Genomic DNA, 24,192 nt, shown 5'->3' with positions numbered 1-24,192 from the left:
ACAACCGAGCCCTCTAACTCAACAAGTATATTTTCTTTCCTCTCCTTTCTTGACCTATACATTTTTTTCCCTCTCAAATCTCAGAGCCTGCCAAATAAATAGTGAAGAGTAAATATGGCAACATGACTTTCAGAGCAGTCCGAATCGGGGTAATGGCTGTAACTGGTATTAGGTATGGTTCAGTTGCTGACGAAAAGATGGATTATTGCTATGAATAAACAGCAACCAAAGACAAAATAACATCCCAGTGTTAATGTAATAAGCAGAAATTTAGCTTGTCACACTCATATTTGTTATACTCTCAATTTCCATATACCGTAATAGCAAGCCCAGCTTTTGAAGCAAAAGCCAGCCCAGAGGAAATGTATTAGCTGTCTTTTGTACTGCTGAGAAAAGCAGAACTACTAATCAAAGTTGAAACATTTAACTTTGAGCCGACTTTGTGTTGTGAAATAATAGGGGCAATCAGAATTTACGAAGAAACTACTGAAATAATGTTCTGTCAAATGATTTAAATATATGGTTTGTATGGGATGGAAGTTATGAGCAAGGAATATATAGTATAATTAGAAAAAACAGTGGAGCAGAACAGAACAGTCTACTGAGAAATCTGTAGGATGAGAAGAACAATGAGAGTAATGTTTGGATTATGGAGCAGTAACACAAACAAGATCTCCACAGTACAATTGCCTGTTCTCAAAAAACGAGTTTAAGAAAATTAATTTGCTCAAATGCACAATTAATAAAATACCTGATGCCTCTAGTGAAATTTTCCTGGTTGATTCTTCACAGAGTAACAGAATGAGCTCACTTCCATTTCCCTTGGTGAAGAAAATCATTCAGACAATGAAGATGAGTTTAAAATTAAGCTAAAATAAGTAAGATAACAGTATATTTTAAATAACTTGTGAATGATTGGTTTAGATTACACATTGGGAGAAAAATTCTTCACTGTGAGGGTTGCCAGGCCCTGGCACAGGTTGCCCGGAGAAGTTGTGGCTGCCTCATCCCTGGAAGTGCTTAAGGTCAGGTTGGATGGAGCTCTGAGCAAACTGGTCTGGTGGAAGGTGTCCCTGCCCATGGTAGGGGTGTTGGAATGAGATGATCTAAGGTCCTTTCCAACCCAGGCCATTCTATGAACATTAAAAATTGAATTCTTAATTCCACTTTCTCTACCATCCTACAACATTTTAGCCATATAGTTTCAACAGCCTGGGCTGGTACAGGTGTAGCTGTGGGCATCTGAGGGCATTCATGTTAATGCTGCACAGTGAGGTGTCGTATGCAAATTATGTTTATTTTTAGAAAAGTAGATTGCAATCATAAATTTTCATCTAAAGCTGATACTTGACTTGTAAAGCCTTATAATACAGGTGCAATCTTTTAATAGTTCTAACTAATACCTCCTGTGAGAGAGTTGAAGTCTAACACAATGTAGGGAATTTACGGGGCTTCAATGCCTTCCAAAACTTTTCATGTCAGATATTTCAAAATACAGTTTAAGTAACTACTTTTACTTTTCAAATGAAATCCACTCCTGGATCACTCCCAAAATTCCACAAAAAAGATGAAGATGTAAAGAATATTTTATCTCAACTAAACATGTTAAAACTTTACCAAAGTTTGTGATAAACTTTTGAAAAACACAATAGATGTTCATGGTGGAGGGACGAATAAGTATGTATCTCACCCTCTTTTCAGACCCGTTCCATTATTTTTTTCCCCTTGCAAGTCAATAGAGAGAACTGAAAGCTCAAAATTAATTATTTCTCTCCTACTGTGTAAGTGCTAAGTTAGGAAGTGCATGTCATCCTGAGAAGCAGAGAAACATAATTTAATGATGGTTCTTTCAAGAGAAGTTTCTTAATGAGGAAGTGAGCTCAGAAACTGAGCTGCTGCTCGAATGGTGAATGAAATACTAGATTTCATTTTTATTGTATGTCATCTGTATTGATGACTATCCACAACTAGGTGCTGACTTCAACTTTCTCTAATCTCATCACAGCAGGAGAAAATAGTCATAACCCAGCCATAACTTCTTTTTTTTACTCAGCAGTCAGTCATGGAAAAAAGCCCTGTCACTCAATTTCTTCAGTGAAAGTAATAAAAATATAGATTTTTTTCCTTTCACAGGTAGTCGAGATGATCAGAAAGAGACGAACAATAGAGAAAATGCCCTCAGCAAAATGGGACTGGAGAAATTCTATTCCCAGTTGCTGACAAATTACACACTGAATTTGTCATTTCATTCCAAAACTCTCGAGTCAAAGTATTTTTCAGTACTTTACTTGAAAGATGTTAATTAAAAAAAAAAAGCCTAAATGGACAAAGCCTATGAAATTATATAAAACTCATGCTGATTTTTAAATGAGGTTCCACTAATTTGATAGTTTTCTGTGAATTACTGAGGTTTATCTTGTTTTGGACGTTACATGTTTTTTTCCCCTCTAAGATGATCTTTTCTTTTGCAAGCAACCAAACATAAGAAGATGCTCTGAATGGCCTTTGGTTGCTGTGTTAGCTTTCAGCACTGTGTTAGCTCAATACAGAAACTGCCCCAATGCCAGAGTCCTAACAATTCTCCAACAAGTCTTATCCTTTGGGTTCTGGGAGCAATCCAGGCTGACCTGCCCAACAGATACAGCACTCAGCTCAGGAAATTCTACAGCATCTTAGCATTAAATGATGTCTGTGTGGAAAAGAAGGAGAAGCTACCTGTGAAAGCAGGTAGCCACACTTACATGCCATTTTTCTGGTTCTGCAGCCTACTAAGCACCTATTGGGACCAAATCCTTCACAAGTGATTTTAAACTTTATTATTCTGGGTACTAACAAGCACTCAATACAGGTAATTATTTCTGCTCTGCTTTCAGAGGGTAACTATAGGTTCTGAGGCAATGCATTCCCAGGACATTAATATGAGCAAGATAAAGATGATTACACAGGCACCTCTCCCTTCATGCTGAACTCCCCATTTCATCTCTGCTTTGTTAAATAGAGCCTTTGACTACAGAGAAAAGTAATTATCAAACGTGTCACAGGCATGCTAAAAATAATTTTTTCAGCACACAATAGATGGGTAGGTAGGTTAATTTGCCTAGTCAAGATCTCTCCTGCTTTTCATTCTGAGTGCAGAGCTACTTCATTTGAAATGCATGTTTTCTTCCCTTCCATTGTAGGTTTCACCTGAAAAATTGTGTCACAGTTGCATTTACAATAAAGTTAGACATGAACCTTTGTACATTTTTAATTAGCTCTCCTTCCAAATTCTGGTGGTTGAAAAGCACGAGGAAGGTCTGAATGAGCCCTGGGTAACTTTGGCTGAACAGTGTCAGTGCTTTTAGAGTGGCAGAAGTTTCACCCCTCTGAGGGCAGCAGCTCAGCTGAGCTCTCCTATGTGCTTTACACATCCATAACAATTCCCTCTGACTTTGCCAAGCAGCCAGAGCATTTGTTTCCCTCTTTTCCAGTACAAACAGTGCCAACTTCATGATGCACCTCAGATATACACCAGACATTGATACCTTCTTGTCCAAAGTTACACATGGTATCAATAGGTTGTTTCTTATGCTGAGTATTTTTCAGGGAGGAAAATAAATTGATATTCCTTTCCCTACTCTGGCTATCTTTTAAGAATGGAAAAAGATTAGGGTGTTCACTTTAACCTAAAACCACTAAATGGCCTGAAAGCTACCTACTTCTGCTGCAACAACTGCAGATATCAGTACTTGAGTTCACACACACAAAATAAGGATGAAAACAGATTTTTCTTAATGAATCATTGGGTTTGTCACTTTCCCTTTCATTGATCTGAAATGGTGCTCATTTATAAACATCCATGCTGCTCAATCTATTTCCTTACTCTGGCCCTCTATTGAGAAAGCAGAGTGATTTAGCACATTTTCTTCAGCTGAATTAGTAATTTATACATACACATGGGCAAAAGGTGGCTACAGGAATAGCATTCTTTCAGCAGCAATTTTCAAAGGTGCCAAAGAGGAGCTTGAACTCACCCTTAAAAAAGGTTTCTGTTACAGAACACGTGGGCAAATCAGCTCAAAAAAAAATACATACACATAAAAGAAAATGGTTACTCCTTTACATGAGTAGATTGAAGAAGGAAAGACTCTGATCCCTACTTAAGGGTCCACAAATTCTTGCACAGAAACTAAGCTGGAGAAAATAAACATTTTTCATTGTACTGTAACTGTGTTCAGCCTAGTTGTGTTCCCTGCTATGGGCTTGCCAAGATTTTGCCTCACTCAGCTATTTTAAATCATTAGAAATATTCCAGGATAATACTTTTTCCATATAAGTGATTTATAGTATTTTTATGCAAATTGAGAAAACTGAACATAAATTTGAATAATAATAAAATTAAATAGTGTTTCCGCTATTAAACTATCAACTGTGGGCAGCAATCCACTCTTCACTTAGGACTTACCAGATTTTACTTGGGAAATATTAATTTGGTAATTGAAGGACTTTATTACTACAATAAAATATATTAAGCAATATCTTAAATATTTCAATAACTTAATCAATAACTTAAAAATAATTTAAACTTTGGTTCTAGATATGTGAAAATTATTCCAAAAAGTAGATGTAGTGTTTTGCTTTGCATTGAGCTTGCATAAGTAATTTAACAAAGTACTTTTAAAGAGTCCAGTAAAGTCAGATTTCCAGTCCTAAATGAAGATTCACCGACTTCGGCCCTGGTGCACTTCAGGAATCACAGAACCTCACAGGAAAATTGGGAGCATGTGTAAGTTGTACAGCAGTGACACAAGCAGTGTGAGCTCCAGCATCTTGTCTGAGCCGCATCCTCTTGAGGAATTCACACATTTCTGGATTCACCACTTTTGCTTCCTGGGTTCTTCTAGGCCTCAGAGAAACCTGAAAAATAAAGGAAATATCACTTGAATGCAACCCACCTCCCATGCACTCCATCCTCATTTCTTCAGGTAAAACGCGCTAATGTCACTGGAAACGCTTCCGATAACTTTAACAAGGTCAGCCTACATGTGCTTTAAGACCTATAGCAAATTATTTTTTGATATTTCTGGTGTTTTCCCTGGTCTTTCTCTTCCAGAACTACTATTCATGCTCTGTATTGTTCACTTTCCTTGTCTTCTTCCTGCCTTTTGTCAGGGAAGTGCTCTGGTTTCATGGTACAGGAAGAGTCTGAAGCTTCAAAGTCTCTAAGTCTTTAATGAGCAATTCGTTCTGGACACTCTCCTCCTGTAAATTATTAAACAGCTTTAGGATTTGAACATACACACTAAGATGTCATTTTATCAGAGTATTCTCTAGTATTTACTATTTTTCAAATATTTCTGTCAGTAACATGGCTCCTGTTCAGTGAGGTAAACACACATTCACCTTAAACGCAGCATATCCAGGTTGAGTCTCCTTCTCAAACCTTAATAAAGAGACAATAAAAAAAAATAGCAGCAGAAAAAAATTCACTGAACCACTTACATGGAGCTGCCAGCTGAGGTGTTTGCCCAGCTCTAGCAGGTTTTAGCTCTGATGGAGGTCAGGCTCAGGAGCTCATCCTACAGACTGATGATCAGGGGGTCACAGCCCAGCCCAATGAAAGCCACGTGGCATCTCCTACACTCTCGATGGGCAGCTCTCCTTTCATACCCCACTGGCATCTTGTACAGTATCTGCCCAGAGACAGGACAGAACTATAACATATAAAGAGGAAAATACGTGAACACATGACTTGGACAAGAAATCACAATGAAGATTCTCAGAGTTCGGGAAGCACAGCAAAGCTACAGTAGTGCCCACCTTCAGTTAGATTTGTAATGCAGGTAACAGTGCAGCACAGAATAACCTGAGCTAATTTTAAACAAGCTATCGGTCCCGTTAAGCATTTCAAGAAAGTAAGATGGCTTGAAATTAAAGCTCTGAACATCCATGCAAGTTTTCCAAACTGCTCTTTCCAGGTTTATCAGTTACAAAAAAACGTTAATAGCTGCCAGATAAAAAACGTTAGTGAAATCAATCAAGAGATCTGAAGCAGACAAATGCATGGTGCCGGTTCTCAGCTTTCAACAGAAATGGTCCCATATAGTCTAGGTCTCCAAAAAAGCCTCATGTTTCATTTCCCCAAAACATCAAGTGTTGTAGTGAGACCTAAGGATGCCACAGCTGAAGCACAGCTCTTCATTACAGCCTCCTTCTCTAACTTTTCCACTGTTGTGTTCTGGTATTACCAGCACAAGTACTTCACCCACAAGCTCATTGATTGCCTAGTTCATGATGGAAAAGACAGTCTAAACAAATTACCTAGATTTTTTTAATTTCCACCTTACAGATTCTTTAGTCTAGTGTGAACCATCTGAAATATTACAGATCTTTAAAACCCAAACACTGAGGTATATTTAATGACATGAAAGCCTTGTGCAGAGGGGATAAATACATAGTCCCAGAACAGCAGAAGTTACAGAGATGTAGTACCAGAGTAAGAAAGTAGAAAACATTTAGGCAGCTTTGCCATATATATCTCAAAGAATAATTATTGCTTCAGAATAACTCCAAATTTACTATCATATTCACAAATAAAACAAATCCCACAGCTTATGGCTGACTTCAGGCACTTACATTTTAATAAGTGCATGGCACACTGCCATGTTCAAATCTGTCTCTCTAATTATGGTTTCTATGCGTAAAGCACCCAAAAGTGTATGAGATTGCTGACCCAAGAATTTTGAAAATGTCATCCTCGGTGAATCCTTTAGTGCATATTAACAGTTAAGTGTCTTTTTTGATGTTATAGGAGTTAGAAATTTTCTATTCTCATTAAAAAAAGTTCTTCAGAGAAGCTATAGAATTCAGTAAAAGAGAAACAAAAACTTATCTCTGCAGTATCCACCTGGCAACCAGACCAGAGACGAAGCAGTAGTCGGAAGTATTTCCTGACTGCAAGTTCTGAGCAGTCATTTCACTAGAAATCCCTAGTTGGGCTAACTATTCATCCTGGCAATATCTGTAAACACGCCTGTCCCAAGGAGAGGCTCAGTGCCACCCGAGCAGACCTCAGCAGCAGTGTGATGCCTCCAGAAGACACTGCTGTGATTCACACAGTTCACACACACAGGGGAGGCCAACGCACACTTTTAATACCTAGTTCACACCTAAGCCACAACATATGTCTTTGCCTAAACCACGTGGAGGTGAGGCAAGTTGGGGTACAGACAAGCTCTCTTGGGCTTATCATCACAGAGCTGTTGAGTTGTGAGCAATGGAATTGAGCAGCTGCCCAAGTTGAATGTATTCAAAACCTGCAGTCTTCATGAATATGAGAATTCTGGACACAGTTATTTCCCTATAGCTTTTCTCACTTCTCTATTTACCCCCAAGACATTTAGGAAAGAAATTCAGGTATTAACTGTAATAGGTTATATATTTATTAGGTATAGATAATTTAAAAAGAAAATGCCATCATGAAAACAGCCAACTTGGACTAGACTTACACACATTTCCTCTGAGGTAACTTGTCAGAGTTACTCAACTACTTACACTGTGTGGTTTGGCTCCATTCATAGATCCTACTTCTCTAGGGATGGGGGACACATTAATGCATTTTATCATCAAGTTTAAGTGCCATTTCAAAACATTGGTCAGTGCTCTGAGGGTATCATAAAAGAAAGCTCCTAGAGTGAAGTGGCTGCTGCTGAAGAGCTTTCAAAACAGGAAGAATTTGCTGCTTCTGTATTTTGGATTTTCAAAGCACAGTACATTGCTTTAGCTCTTGAATGTCAACAAGAGGAAAACCAAAATTATTATATAAAGCCTGCAGAGTGGATGCACATGATCATTAGAGTGTTTAGATTTTCAGAGCAGGGTGTTTTAAAGATGCCAATTTGAGAAACTGAATTCTGCAACCTGTTATTGCACAGAGCACTGAAATGGAACTGGGAGAAACTGGAGCGTGAACAGGGAGGCAGCTGAAGGTGACCTTCAAGAAACTGGAAAGGACTGAATCACTGGGCAGGGAACCTAATTATCAGTGCATTTCTTTATGCTGTACCGGGCACATTTTCAGCAGACTACTGAACAAGACTACCACCAGAAAAATATGGTAGAAAACCACAAATGTACCTGGTTAATTACCATATTCTCTAATTAATCTCATGCCAGTGGCAATACCATGGACATAGCTGGCTCTTTGCACTTTGTTGCAGGCAACTGACCTATTTATTTCTTAAAGGGGAAGAGGAGATGCAAACACTTCAGTGTTTGCAGAGGCAAAGTCACTTTCTAAGACAAGGGAAAAAGCAGAGACATTACGTAATGACATTATTTTCTGTTTGTTCTACTTTTCTACGGTGTCATCTGACAGCACAAGTTGTCTGACAGCATTAGAGCAAAGCAGAATATCAGAAAATGCAACACAGGAAGTGCAGACTAATTAATCTACGGATGTTACACTGGGTGAAAAAGATATCCCCTCAGATATCTGCAATAGTGCCCATATTTCATCTCCTAATTTATTTATCACTTCGGTAAGAATCCACACTGGAATTTTCTAAGGAGCAAGTACTTTCCTTATGTACATTTGATTTTTCCCTACTTACGATTCTCATGTGCAAGTGGGATAATTTACAGGGTCATAAAAATATGAAGATGTCTTGGAATTGAAAAATATTACATTACACTATTTAAATTCTTCTTTTATACCATAAAACAGGAATAATGTTAATCAGCATTAATATTTCACCCATTTAAAACATGTTTCACCTATGAGAAATTCTCTTACTATTTGGCAAATTTTACAAACCATTTAAGGAGAAAGTGGGAAGACAAAAACTGCAGGACTGAGCTCTTCAGGAGGCTTTCTGTCTATTCCTTCAGTGATCAATTAAATGGGACCTCAGTCATTGCCACAGTACAAATTGCAATACCAGCTGCAGAAAGCTAAAGTAGTATTTATTGCCAAGTTTGAGTACATCTCACTATATATTGCTGGAAATGCTTCTTTCACCAGGGAAATTTCAGCATTTACTATTCCCCCTATTATCTCTGCATAAAAATAGAGTGCTGAGCCCACATCTAGTGTGACTGGTGTATATAAACTTACTGACCACAATTTGTAGATGGATGGAATATATTCTCACTTTCATTTTAGCACAAATCTGGTGAGATGATGAGAATTTACACATAAATTGCATAGTGAATCAGAAAAATCAGGATCCCTCTTATGACAAATGACTTGAAGATCCTTGTGGGTCCCTTCCAATTCAGAATATTCTGTTATTCTGTGAAATATAGGCGTGATGAACTTGTTTTTATGACACTATTTGCATGTTCATGATGTGCTACTGACCTCTGTTCACACTCACCTTTCCGTGGTGTGACAAGACTAACAGGAAATATGTATTGAAAGTTTGCCTAATGCTTTAATGATTCCAGGCTGAAACCCTGGTAGCTATTAAGCCATCCATAATGTGCTATCATTGAGGAAATCAGAGAGCAAATCTGTCTCTCCCTCATGCAATGGAGAGGAAGGTTCTTGGAGGTAAACGAGTTCAACTAATAAACTAGACCCAAAAGAACTACAGTTATATATTTCTCTAAGAAGGATTGCTGTGGTACTGTATCTCTATGCAGTGTGATTTCTTAATAGCAAACCTGATTCTGGAATATTCTTCAAATGCTTAAAAACATGCAAACAAACGCGTTTGAATTTATCCTCTCAAAGGATAGCAGTAAGGCAGACTATATTTGATGAAACATGGGCTCATGTGTGAGCATTAGGGAAAAAGATCCAAAGTAGGTACTCAGCCGTTCACAGGCTTCAGGTTTCTTCTTCTCTCCTTGGAAAGCTATGCAGGGCTGTTGTTTTCAGATTAGCACAGCTATTTTGTTTCCATGACTTTGCAAAAGCTTGCTTATTTTCCACTGTGGGAACAGAAGCGAGGAACTGTACTTGCCATTTGTTTGCAGATTTTTGCATAGCAAGTGCTTTCTGCATTATTTCAGCTTTATTCAGATTAATAACTGTTAAACCTGATGGAACTTTAGGGAAATTTCCCCTAGTCTAATGCAATGAAGGTGGGCAAAACTGACAGCCTCAAGACACTGCTTTTCTGACTCAGTGCTCACGCAATGAAGGAATTGAATCACCATTAAAACCAATAAACTACAAACTTGGAAAACAAGCTTTCTCCTGGTAAAAGACATTTGTTACTATTGTGCCAACAGCACTATCCTACTTAGGCATTTAATTACTGTGACTTTCAGCTCCATGGGATGGCTACAGAGTAGTAATTCTTAAGGTCATAAGTAACCTGCAGAGACAACAGAACATCTGGCATTACCCAGTTACAACTCACAGCAATGCAAGTTTTCATCGTGAGCAGCAGAGCCACTGAAGTTTCCTTTCCCATAATTGATTCAGAGCTTAGCTCAGCTTCGGCAGAGATCTCACTCCTTGGTGGCTTCTCTGCCCAGTAACATGCAAACTCAGGCTGTGTGTTCCCCTCGCTAAGGGCACTTCATTGGGATTCTTTACCCAAACACCATCTAGTTTGAAGAAACTTATTTGACCATAATTTCTACTGTTGCCTGAGAGAAATTTGACTGAAGTTAACCAACAGACTCATAGAGGTAATTTGAGGGATACAAGACAGACACTGTAAAGCATAATGGGAATTCATTAGTCTTTTTTCCCAAGAAGCCAGGTTAAAAACAGTGAAAGCAGGACAATTCCTTTAGTGTCATGGACAACAATATCCAACATGCACTATTTCATTTTCTCTTGATTTGCTGTCAGCAAAATGTCATCAGTTTGACAGCATCAATCAGTTCCACAACAAAATGAGCCCCAACTTCCCAGACAGTGGCTCTATAAAGCAAAGTCTCATCCTTTCCAAGATACCACTCAATGTTAATTGCTATTAATATATACTCCTTTCTAATTATTTGTCAGATTAAAAGATTGTCTACATCTATATAGACAAGAATACCGCTAGCTTTATCATCACTTCCCTGATGTAACTGTTATTCAGGCCCATGAAATATACATTTATGCACATTTATGCAGCTTGCAATTTGTGTTGCTGAAACCAGTGCCTCTGTATGTATCTGAATATAAGGACACTGCTTGAAAATAAATGCTCTTTTAATGGAGCTGCTCAAGTGAGCCTCGTGCTCTGACATTTTGCCTTCTCACAGACACTTCCCTTCTGTACCAATGAACATGGTATGCAGGAGATTGCTCATACCCATAACTTGCTTTTCTCCTTAAGAAGGGAGTCCTGGAAAAGCCACGTGCTATTCATGTGTTAATTGTGTGATCAGTATTCCAAGCTCATGTGCACCCGATGCTCACTGTGTCACTCTGCTCCTTTTTGGGTTTTCAGGGAACAGACTGGAACCAGAGGCATTCTGGGCTCAGGCCTTGCCCTCCCTTGGAGCCTGTACCAAACTGCAGCTGGTTTGGTGAAGGGGCTGAGCACATCCCTCACATCGTGTCACCACTTCTGAAGGAAAGCAAGGCCAGGAACCCCAACTCCAGTTGTTGCTCTTAATCTTTGAGCCAAACAGAACTGTGCAAAAAGCAGCAAAAGCTGTCAGCTCTTTTCTGAAACTAACTTTCAGAGAGCCTTATTTGAAACAAAAGCACGGAGCCACTCCTCTCATGCTGCTGAACTGTGCTGACACCGCTCCTCATGCTGGGTGTCTCCAAGCCCAGCTAAGACTGGGTTAAGTGTTCCTTTGTTTTTAAAAGCCAGACCCTAACCCAAACCCCCATCCCAGGTGAATAGTATCTACATTGAAACTACAATGTAAGGCATAGACTTGTTATCCTGGCTTATTCCACACTAAAGGAACACAAGTGATTGAACAGCAACCTAGTAGCCTTTACTTTTTTCCCTTAAATCCTAGCCCCTGCAGTAGACTTAACTACCCACACACCTCCCCAAAATTCTGCATAGACCTGGAACCCTCCCCTAAATTTAGGGAAGAGCAAAATCCAGTAAAACTGAAATTGTTAAAAAATGCTCTTGCAGAAAAAATTCTAAGTGCAAGGTAGGGCCTATCATGCCACCATCTACTTGTCCTAGCCCAGAAGTCTGTACACCATCTATCCAGCGCTGTGTCATGTATCTGTGCTCTGAAACTGCAACCACAACAACAAAAAAACAGCTACTACCAGAGGCAAAGTTATGTGTAAGTTATAGGTGCATGCTGGTGCAGACAGATTAAAAGTGTTTGAAATACAAAGAATGCAATGCGGACTGCAAATTTGCAGTCCTTTTCTGAAAGCCTATTCTAAGCTCCAGCTTTAAACCTAAGCAAAGACATTATCCAGGATACATTTTCCTGAAGGAGTGTACACAAATGAAACATTCTGACATCTTCTCTGCAAAAATGGTCTCTGTGTGATGCACAGTCATTCCAAAGATAAAACTCCCATTCAATTTAGAAAGAGTTTTCAGTCTGTAAAAATGTATTTTTCTTGGCTAAAACAAGTAAGTGAAAACTAATGTGCATGATTCTGAAGAGTAAGATAGACACAGTTAATTTAACTTTAAAAGAAATTGAAAATAGCACCAAACTTACTAATCACTGGAAATCCAGAGAATAATATATATATATGTTATGTGAATTAGATAACATATGCCCTCAGTTTTAACATAATCCTTTTTTGTCACCATCCACTGCAATATTGTCAAACAGTCACCATCTGTGTTATCAGCAGGGAAAATGCTATTTGCAAGTTTTCACAGCCCATTAATAGGCCCACTCTGCTTTTGACCTTGACACTTCAGGTCATCCTAAACTTGGCTCATGTCAGTTCTGGATTACACTTGAAATGGCACTCAGTTAAATAAAACCTCACCTGTGTTATCTTTCAAGTGACTGTGCTTCAGTGTGTTAAGATGTATCAGATCTTCCCTCTCTTCTTTCCACAAGTGAACAACTCCTAGGAAACAAGGCTGTCTGAAAAAAGGGCTAATTAAGAGACCAAACTGCAGAGTTTCCCATTGTCTGATCAGAAGGCAGTTGGTGCCTACAGAGGATGGACAGTCCATGACACTGTATGTCTCTGCAGCATCAACCTGTTAGCACACACCAGAGGAGGGATGGAAACCAAGTTAAGCAACTGCAGTGGGGCAGATTCACTGGGAGGTCCCAGCAGGACAACTTTGAACAATGCTAGGTACACCATGAAACAACTGGAAGCTGCACCAGCACAGCCCAACCCTCTGCTTGCTGTAAATGACACAGACAGCAGAGACGTTTACCTTTAAGTACAGCACATGTTATTATGTTGCCCAGAGGCACACTGTCATGTCTGTCAAATACTACAGGATAAATTTTAAACAAAAGGTGTCAAGGGTACAAAGGGGTTTGGTGCAAACCCTACAGCTATTTCTGCCTTTCATTCTCTTGCAAGGCTGCGCCAGGGAGATGTGTGGCAAACCAGAAAGCCAAGAGAATGGAAGAGATGAGTTTAATGTATTGCTTACAGGGCATTTAGTGAACTAATAGGAAAATGCCCTCTCTCCCCAGACATTAGTTGTTATTTTTACCTGGTAACATACCTATTAATATCCTGTCCCTGACTTAGGTTCTCTGTCCTTTAGATTTTTTTAAGACCATAATCAATACTTGGCAGCATTTTAGAATAAAAAATACAGTTTACAAAATAAATTTTTTTACTCATCTCTGCAATAATTTCTGAAATCCTTTTTAAAGCATGTCTTATTTACTGCATTTCAAAGCTGGGTTCTTCTATGCAGAGTGCATGTGCAAATGAAAAGCAAGACCAGCAACAGACTCCACAAGCCTATTTCTGAGCTATAGCAAACAAATGCAAGGATTGAATTGATAGAGTAACTCAGTATTTTCATCCACTTACTTGATTCTCAGCTGGGAGGAAGCAAAACATTTCCAAGTGCCACAAGCGCCTGAGCTTGATCTGGAGGATTGTTTTGTGCTGTGCAAGTCTGAATGTTATGTTAGCTGTCATTAACAGTGTGAATTTTTGCCCTCAAGAATTAGCATGCAAGGGAACAATCTTGGGATTGTGCTGGCCTTGCAGTTGGGAGGCAGGCAGATGGGACACAGTTATGTAGTAGATTGAATGGAAGACAGTAATTCTTCATTACAAATTTAGTTGCTTCTGTCAGTTTAAATCACAACTCGCAGCGCACGTTCCCAGCAGCTCATCGGGGGCACAGTGAGTGAGCACTGCTCACCCTGAAAGAAATGCCTGGTTATACTCAGAGCTCCTTGTGGGCAGTTCCTGACCTGGGTGATGGTTCTACACAGACAGCATTGCTGAGCTGGTGGTACTGCTCAGAATATTATTTCATTAATTCACCACCCACAAAAGAGCACTAGCTCAGGGAAATATATTCAGCAACCTGGAATAGTGGTGAGAAAACAGCAGCAGGCACTATGTGCATCCCCAGAAGTGACACCATCTCATAGCGTATTTCTGCATCTTAACCCTGGCTCATTAACTGTCCTCATTCTTATTTCTTCCTAGAGCAACAGGAGTGTCTCAGCTGCAGCAGGAGACAGCAAATACAACAGCTCTGACTTTGAATGATTTTAGTGCAGCTCCTCTAAAAATTATTTTTAGACTTATTCAGCCTTTTGAAGAGTAGTTAAATGGGCACTTACTGCCTTGTGCATAGTCTGGAAAATATCCACTGTACAGAGACCATTTGATTCTTTCACCACATTGTTAGATGTGCACATGGCCACTGCAATGGAAAGGTTGTCATGGAGACGAGGAGGAAGAAGATGGCAGTAGAATTCTGGCAAGTGACCTGCAAGAACCAAAGGGGAATTTGTCTCTTCCTTTGCATGTCTGAGATCACTGTCCTCTCTTCTCATGCTACACTGTGTGTTCAGTGAGTATATCTACACACACATGCTGACACAAGTGTAGATGAGGATGCAGTTCTACTGAGCCCAGTTTCCCAATTTCTTAGACCTGCAAGTCACCTCAATGTCCACAAGCTTCATCAAGATCAGAACTTACACTGAACCTCTTGAGGCCTGGAACCCAAGGGGAAGTAAACCTAGATATGCAGGCACTGGTCAATCCCTCCTGACCACACAGCCATACTCAAATGCCCGCAGGACCATGGTTAGAGATGGCAACTAGGCCTACGGAAGCTCAGCTGTGAGCTACACAGCAGCATAACATTTTTACTACTTAGAGCATTTTCTGTTGTTATTCTCTATTAAAAAGCCTGTGATAGTTCCAGTTGAGAAGATGGATGGATGGATAGGGAGACTTGAGAAAAGAGATCAAGACTCTAAATCTGTGCCACTTTGCCAGGAGGCCTTTATAGTGATTTAGGATTGGACTGAGGCTACTCAACACAAGTTCCTGTCCTGGGTGCTGTGATTTCCTTTGTAATGTCCCTAAAGAGGTAGAACTCAACAGACTTAGGCACATGCCATCTGAAACACTGTCTTGACACCGTAGTTTTGAGGCAGGTGGTATGTATGGTCTTTAAGGCTGCCTATGATATAGAGAGAAATTTTCTATAAAATTTAACTTACCACCTAAATGTCTGTAATATTGTCCTCTCTTTTGTACTACAACAAATTCCAACAGAGCATCCACATTGCAGACCAAGGACTCCTAGGAACATGATTTACAAATTCTGTACAGTGTGAGGTCAAACATATTGTATAAATAAATTGTTTAGAAGCCATCTTTCCTTCATTAAGACTGGAATTTAGCAAATAATCTGATATTGCCTGATACGCTTCAGACTGGCACTGCATCACTATGATGTGTGAAGTCATCTGAGACCCATAGACATCTGTCTATAGAAATTCAGTATGAAGTAGTCTGTTTTCTTCTCTATCCCTAATGAAATTCAAGCAGTTAGAGGACTGTCTCACACATCCATTTGCTGAAATGTATCTGCTAAATCCAAGCTTCTAATACAGCTTTGCCAGGTTCTGCTTCAAATTCTTCAACCACCATCACCAAAAACTCAACTGTCCCTCTCTTAGTTCCATTTTCCAGGATGGTGTTAAAGACGTTGATATCCATAGCCTGTTTTATGCTAAATTTAGCTAACAAGAATGCAGCTATGACAGATTTGAGATATCTTGGGGTACAATAGTTTAATGCCTCAATTACTTCTTTGTCTGACCAGTTCCATATACACTAAAACTGTCAGGTTCACTACGGAGACATAAGCAAAAGCTCTGCCAAAAATATGACAGATTGATTATTTACACATTTTTAGAAATGCCTTGTCATGAGACCTCAGTTTGAAGATCTTAGACCTTGACTCTAAGCCCAGAGGGATCTCCTGTTGGCTTTACTTCTCAACAAAACAAATACAAATGCTTCATATTCATAGAAACAGCTCTATTTCAATAAATTCAGGTTTGCTTTAGCTGAACTGTGGTATTACTTTCAAATAGCAACTGCAAGCTGTCCCTGCACTAAGCATATGGAAGAGAACAGTACCTGTTTTGATGAGAACTCTATTTTCCCCCCAGTGACTTGCCCTTGTTTACAACCATTTCACTGCTGTGCCCTGGTGCCACTTACAGACTGCACAGGAAGCCTATAAACACATCACCTTGCAGGTGTGTTCTCACCTGTGATCTCCAGGAATCTGGTAAGCTTAACACAGGCATAGTCAGTACTTGGGTGCAAGACTGTGAGACAAACTCAGTTTGCAGTGATAGTTAAAGCTGGGAATCTGCTCTGCAAGGGTTTCTGGAATTCTTGCACAGAACAGCTGGCTGGTGCCTCACGGGACACCATTGAGATCTCAGCGCCACAAGTGACTGTGTGAGAGGATGTACTGTCAGGAAACCAAGTCTCTGATGGTCTGTGATCCAACAAATACTCTGTCCCTTTGGAGGGAAGCACAATTTGGCACTGAAACAGAAGGATAACATTATTTACTAAATCACAACAGTAACATCCTGGGTTTTCTTTCTCAGCTTCTGGACCAGACTGAAATATGCTTTGTTTGCAGGAGCTGATGAAATCGTGGCTCCAGATGTGAGCAATGAGCTACTGCTGTATCTGAAAAGTAAACTTGCACCAGAAAATGCTTATTTTTGGATATTGCAGCAAGGAGATATATATTTGGTGTGAATTTACATTATGATCAAACTGAAGAACTACCCAGGGGATCATAGCTGCACTCACATCAACAGCAGGTTTCCCACTGACTTAAATGGACAGAGTGCCAGTATTTGTTTAAGTAATGGTGTACAGCAAAACCATACTGAGTTGGTGTGTTCAGATTTTAAACTACCTGCTTTACCCTGCTGTCTGAACACCTTTGAACTGCACCTGATTTCCAGGGTGTTTGTCCTCTTGTTTAAATTAAGAAAAGCCCTTTTTAAGATGATGGTCAAAGATAAAACTGCTTGCCAGTAGGACCTGTAAGGGTTTACAACAGCAGCAAACTGAAGGCAAATCTCCCAAGTCTTTGACAGGCAACCAACCATCACCTTACTTTTTACCATTATATTCAAAGCCTTGTAGAACCAAGCAGTCACATTCATTTTGGTTTCTGGATTCTTACATATGAACAAAGGTTTTTTAAACATATTTTATTTGAAAAGTGTGATAAAACCCAATTTAAAATGTATTTACTTTTAAATTCGGCAACAAAAATGATATGCCATTTTTCCCAAGTTTGCTGATGATAAAAGGGAGCAGACATATATTTTCACAAAAGAAAATTTGGTCCAAATCAAATAACTCAAGCAGAAAAATAATTTATGAGCTTATCCTCCCCTAATAAGAAAAGAAAAAGATGGAAGCACACATTTTTGGCAGCATAACAACACTAGCTGGAGAACATTAAATAATTCGTTGGCAGGGACGAGCCTTTGATTCAACTTCTTTACTGTGAATGAGTTTTGCATTGCAAAGCAGATTTATAAAATTTAACAGTGTTTTCACATTATAAATTTTTTTCTTATGCTAAGTATTTCAAAATTAGCTAGGCCTGCTGGACTTTAACACTGTTGCACACTGGCAAAATAAAAGGGGAGATTTTCAAAGACACAAATGAAAGTTAAACATCCATCTTCTGACTTTCAGGATGACTTTCAATGGGAACCAAGTATTTAACCACTATTTATGTAGGAAAAAGAAAATGTAACATTCAAAGCACAGCTAAGAGATACAGATGTGTCCAGGTGGCTGGACCATTGAAACACAGTTACCCCAAACCCCTCCCCAGCTTCTTGCCCCAGCTCTTGCTGTTGCTGCATCATGACACCACGTATGTTTTCCTGAGAATATATTCAATTAAAAAAAGCCCACTACACTAAAACCATGATTCAGATTATTCTGAGTGATTTCTGTTAGAAAGCAGCTGCATCTTGATGGACATACCAACACAACCAAAGGAAAACTGTCCCCAGCAGGGAATGGTAACAAGCAGATGGACCAATAAACTCTTTAACCTGTCCCAAGAAGCAGCACACACAAATACAGCTTTATTTCTTCCAGGCCAGGGGAATGGGCAGCTCCAGGAACATTTCTCCCAGAGCAGTCAGAACTGTGTGCAGAATGGTCAGACACAACCTCCCAGCCCGAAAACTGGAGAGCTGGAGAACTTCAGACACTCATGCAAGAAAAAGAAGTCCCTGTTCCCTTCAGTCTACAGTTCATTCCCCTTCATTACTGTGAAGGTCACAGCAGCCCCTATGAGAAGACAATGTTCAAAGCTGAATTCGCAAATCCCCTTCAGAACATCATTCTTGGTGCAACCAAATTTATGCTTTTTTGGACTTGTTACCTGAGTCTACTTATATCTTCATTTCAGAACCATTTGGTTTTTGTGTGGTGACTTTAAAAAGCCTGCTTTTCATTTTGTGTTGTGGTGATAGTTCTTCACATTTTGACACAAGAAAGCAAAAATCTTTCCAAAAGTTCTATTATTAAAAACCCTTACAAGTAATACAGCTGATCCCATAGCTTCATTGAGATGTAGGAAGAAAGCCAGCCTTCCAACCAAGATTTGGAAGCAAGCCTATAAATAGTCTAAGTACTTATTAATTCAGTTTCTCCCTCCCTGGAAGTCCATCCCATGAAGCTGCCAACTTGTCCTTCTCCAGACCAGGCACGATGTCTTTTAAATATTTCTGATTACTTCTCACTCTCAGACACCTCAACCACACCCCAGTTTATCTTCCTGCACAGGACTTGTCCTTAAAACAGTGTCTGACCTAAAGGATCAGTGTGCTGAGAGCTGATGACAATGCATTGCTTCAGACAAAAGCCAGTCCTGTTCTGAAGTGTTCTGTGTTGAGGAGAAAAAAGATTATTTCCAATATGCTCACTTAGACCACGAAGCAATTCTTGGCTACATCAAAATATCCCTCTGTCTTTGTTTCAGAATAGGGGCAAAAATGAAAAAGGTTTTCATCTGCAAAATCACAACTGAACTATGAAAACCAAAAATCCTTGCTGAAAGCAGCCCAGCACTAGCCTCACAGTACCTGCCATTTATTTGGGTTTTGCACTCTTTCAATGATAAACTAACTTCATATCATGAAGAGAATAAACCCAAAGCATGAGTATGGCAATTAGATATCTTGGTGAAAATACTCATAAACTGATAAACAAAGTATTTACCTCATTTTCATAGGATTCCCCAAGTCCCCAAAATAATGCAAACAAAATTCCAATAATAAACAGGAAAATTAACTATGATTTGGCTCATTTAAGTCTATCATTTGACTGCTATGCATCTGTAATATTTTTCCCATTGGTCTTGTGAGTTTAATGGCTTCACTTATGCAAGATAGAAGAGATCAAAGTTATTTTGAGCACACCACTTGGAGATTTCAGAGATCATCACTGGATTTTTGTATCTCTATGCTTATTCTACTACTACTACTTAGTCAAAGGCAGCATGTCCTCTCTAATAAAATGTTAAAAAGGGCTCAAGAACAGGCAACTGCAGTGCCTCCACACTGGCTTTCTCTTATCTGTGTTAGAATATATGGCTGGGTGAAAGTACCTTATGTGAGGGCACAAGATAATAGCCTGAGGACAGAAGAAGCTGGCATGAATTAAGTTACACTTAGGCAGCTCTAATTTAAAGGCTCTTTGAGCCCAAGGTGTATAACCCCTTTTGAACAAAACAAACTCATCTAGGTGGGTCCAGGAAACCAGTCTAAGTTTAGAAACAGAAGTATAGTGTCCACAAAAGGCCCTTCTGAAATTAGCAGAAATCTATTCCTGTCTAAGGGAGAAGTAAGAGACAGATTTTTGTGGTTCACTAAAATACCTGTAAATCTATTTCTCTCCAGCATTGAGAGTAGGGCAAATAAAGACAGATTGTGCATCCAGTTTAAAAAAAAAAAAAAGAATCAGTAATTTAACCCTCTACAGGAAGAGCTTTCTTCCCCCCTCAAGACTCTTTCTGTTGGCATTAGCCTCAGTCAATACAGTGCAGTCACCTGTTTTATGAATTATATAATTCCCAGCAGGAAAAAATGAGAAAGGGAAAACTTCCTCAGAAAGAAAAAAAAAAAAGGGAGGATAAAAACTAGCTTTTTCAGTAACAGTGATGAAATTTGTAATAAAGACCAGCTGCCACTGAATTATTTTGTTATCCAACAGATCAATTGAATCCACCTTATGTTACACACACGTCGTTATTTATACCCATTGCCTGTCAGTACATTGCTCATTTCCACAGAGATGGCAAAGTGATTTACCAGGCAGGCTGGTGTCTGTGGCACAGCTGCACAGCCAGGAATGGAAGTGCTGCCTCTCTTGTGACTTTTAAACAACCCAACCCCTGAAGTAGTTCGTAGCCTTGAAGGTCAGACAGACACAATGCAATAACATCGGAAGAACAGTTTTCCCAGTGTTACAGGAGCAGTTGTATGTGTGCAGCAATGAGGAGGGAGAGCTAAAAACCACTGGGGTGTTTTTTCAAGATAGGCTTATACTATGCTACTGAAGAAGCCAAGGTGATACTGTGCAGGGGTAGACTTGGCATAATGGCATCAAATGAGTAAGGTTTGCTTAGGCAAGTTAGGGTAGGAGAATCAGGCCTAGGGAAGGATGCAAGCAAAAATACTACATAGTTGTGTTTCAATGGTGTTATAATTTCACATATAACTAAAAGGAAATGTAGTGTCTATACAGCAACAGAAAAACTTGCATGAAATGTGTCACTGCTGCAAACCAGCAATTTAGACTGAAGATACAGCAAAAACAACCCAAGAGAGTCAGTCTGAGCTAATTGCTGTGATGCACAAAAGCTGAGCCAGCTGTGTTATTTGTTAACTACAGGATGCAAGAGCTGACTGATTATTCAGATTGTTTGCACAAATATGATGAACTATTTTAAAATAAAAATTAAAAAAGTGTTACTACTACGCAAATCCAAGAACAAGGCAACCCAGTCCCTTTTCCATATGTAAGATATTTCCCCATGCTACTCAAAAGCAAAAGGAAGCCAGTAGAAAAAGGGAAAACAAGGAAACTGCTTGTCTCCAATACAAAGTGCCTACAACACAAGTGACTCTTTAGAGGGCTGTCAGCACTTAAAGTCACCAGTTATATCAATTTATACGGACTCTTACTGGGACAGTAAATTAGAGCAGTTTCAACACAAGAAAACCAGGTTTTGAGGCAACCTCCCAGCAGAACAAGTAACCTAATTAGTTTGAAGATGAAGCCTGGTAGATTTATGAACGGTATAGGCCACAAGTTCCCACAACAAGGACCTGGATTTAATCACACGAGAATCCCTGTTCGGTCCTGCATTGCTAAGCATGTGGGGACTAATTTCTTATGTGCCTGTAGGTGCCATGGTTGCTACTCAGCCCTTCCACAGAAGTCACAGAACAGCAATAACAGGTTTACACCAGGTGAGTGGCAAGCCCCTTCTGGAGTGCTGGGCAAGGATATTTCTGAACAGAACAAATTGCTTACCTTTCCAATGTTCTTTTTTAAGCTTTTCCAAGGTACTCCGCTGTCACCATTCCCAGGCCACTTTTAAACTATAAAAACGCCTGCAAATCACACTGTTTCTTGGTAGTAATACTACACCTACACATTAAGGTTCCATTTCTGCCAGTTTTATAAATCCTTGGGAGTTGTATATTATGATCTATATAAAACAGCAGTGCCACAGACAGTACAACAAGATGTTAGACAATTTCCCCTCATAGGCAACTTCACTGACTTACTGGAATTTACCAAGTTTATAAAAAATTCTCCTTAATATCAATCTGTATAGAAAATATCAACAATGAAACTTTACTAAGTGTGTGACAAAAAAATTTCAAATTCTTCTCTTCTGCACTTGTATCAAGGTTCTTACTGGGGACTCTCTTTGAACTCATGTAGCCACTTCCAAATATTTATCAGTCATGTAGAAAAAAAAAAAGGTACTAATATCTTTATACACTGATATATTCAAGCACTATCTAAGCTATCGAAGACCTGGATCTTGGCTTTGTTGCTTTTTGTTAGAATCCCCAGCCTGAATCCTGCTTGTATATTGACTAGCTATATTAAACAACTTCATCTCTTTCTAGTGTCTTATGCCATTATCTCTGGAGGGCAGGGACACACCAGACAGATAGCTCTGCACACTGATTCAGTGGGAAGTACAGTAGATAGTTTGATTTGTTAATTCTAAAACTTCCTGTAAAGTGCCAAATACTTCTTAAGTAGTGTAGGTCAAGATTTTCTGATTATGTCAACCTAATTAGTAATCAGAAACTACAAACACAGAATGAACCTTCAATCATAAGCTCAACTAACTGCTACAATACAACCCTAAGAACTTCAACTTAGTAATTTCTATGTACATCTCTTTACACTTAGTCACCCTAAGTAAGAAATAATTCTCATAATATTTCATATACTGAGTGAAAAATACGAGAAAGCTCAAATATACTTCTTTTCCTGTCCTATGGAACTGAAGATGTTATTTATGACTGTGAATTTATGTGGTGCTTCTGTTCTGTAAGTGTTCTGACACATTCCAAGTTTACTGTTGGTGACCCTACCTTGCTGCATATAATTTTGACTGTAAGATATTACAGTTGAAGGTTGTCTTCAACCTTCAAAGTGCTTTCTTAGGCAGTATTTGGCTTTTCATCATGTTACAGACCTTCTGTTCACATTATGAGATATTTGATTGCCTGTAAACAAGGAAATAATCAGCATAAATTAATCTTTTAGGTATTCATGTAATTTTACCTTCATTAATTCCATCTGACTTCCCACTAACCTGGAAAGGTTTAAAGTGGGGGTCCACAGAGGGGTGGAAATGCTGCTTAGAGAACAATGACTGGAATTACTTTAGCTGGTATGGAATTCCCATAACACCACACCCCTGATCCTGCACTGAAATTCTTATGACTAGAAAAACAGTGGGGAAACCATGTTACTGTATAAAAAAGCTGCTTTTGATAGAAGCGAGTAAAGTTTCACCGTGAAAAGACATATTTGCACCTGGACAAATTCACCATTTTGCCCAGAGGGAGAAGTACAGTCATTTACACCCTGAGGAGGAGTGTTGGCTGGCAGAAAGAGCAAGCTGTACACTGGATCAAGTTTTCACATAGTTGCAAAACTATCAGTTTTCATATTAAGTGAAAATTAGTAGTTTTCTACAGCTCTGTTTTCAATATTCTCGATCACCATCAGTCCAGGGACCAGAAATCCCAAGGTCAAGAACGAGCCCCCAGTTTCAGAGTCAAAAGTTCAGAATGACCTTTTACAAAAATAGGCACCTTTTCACTGGTCCCTCTAGGTCTCCTGGAGTTACACTGCTTTTTCACCAGGAGCCACTTGGTAACACTTCAAATTAACAGGCTAAATTACAGCTCTGTTAAATAAAATCAGATATTACAGGGGAAATGCTTTTCTTCCCACTAGCACTCCTAAATCTTCAAAAACTAAACCAAGAGGAAGCTAAATCAGGAATTAGTTTGACCACACCACTTTCCTGACTTAGTTTACAGAAAATTAATTTGCATCTATTAGTAGCAACCTAACATAGTCTGCATTAACTGGGGCCTGCTTAGAAGGCACCTAACATTCCAAAGGTGCACATCTGTGGCCTACACAAAGAGGTCCCAGGCATAGAACACACAGAATTGTTTGGGTTGGAAGAGACAAAGATCACCCAGTTCCCACCTCCTTGCCATGGGCAGGGACACCTCCCACTA

The 24,192-nt window shown here is 39.3% G+C and overlaps 1 long non-coding RNA gene across 2 annotated transcripts; it reads right to left on the bottom strand.

Annotated features, from left to right (window-relative positions):
- Positions 1-2,048: 2,048 nt before the first annotated feature.
- Positions 2,049-12,990, bottom strand: LOC113969060. 2 transcript variants are annotated; one of them, XR_003534732.1, is made up of 2 exons: positions 12,863-12,990; positions 2,049-4,896 (listed from the first exon to the last, which is right to left on the bottom strand). It is a non-coding gene; the product is annotated as an uncharacterized LOC113969060 (long non-coding RNA). The 2 variants fall into 2 exon arrangements; XR_003534731.1 differs by lacking the exon at positions 12,863-12,990 and adding an exon at positions 5,482-5,849.
- Between the last annotated feature and the right edge of the window lie 11,202 nt (positions 12,991-24,192).

The sequence above is a fragment of the Neopelma chrysocephalum genome, unplaced genomic scaffold (assembly GCF_003984885.1).
Source record: "Neopelma chrysocephalum unplaced genomic scaffold, ASM398488v2 Primary Assembly neopelma1_70, whole genome shotgun sequence".
Classification (NCBI taxonomy): Eukaryota; Metazoa; Chordata; class Aves; order Passeriformes; family Pipridae; genus Neopelma; species Neopelma chrysocephalum.
The sequence above is the reverse complement of the archived record's forward strand: the minus strand, read 5'-3'. Positions and strand labels throughout refer to the sequence as shown.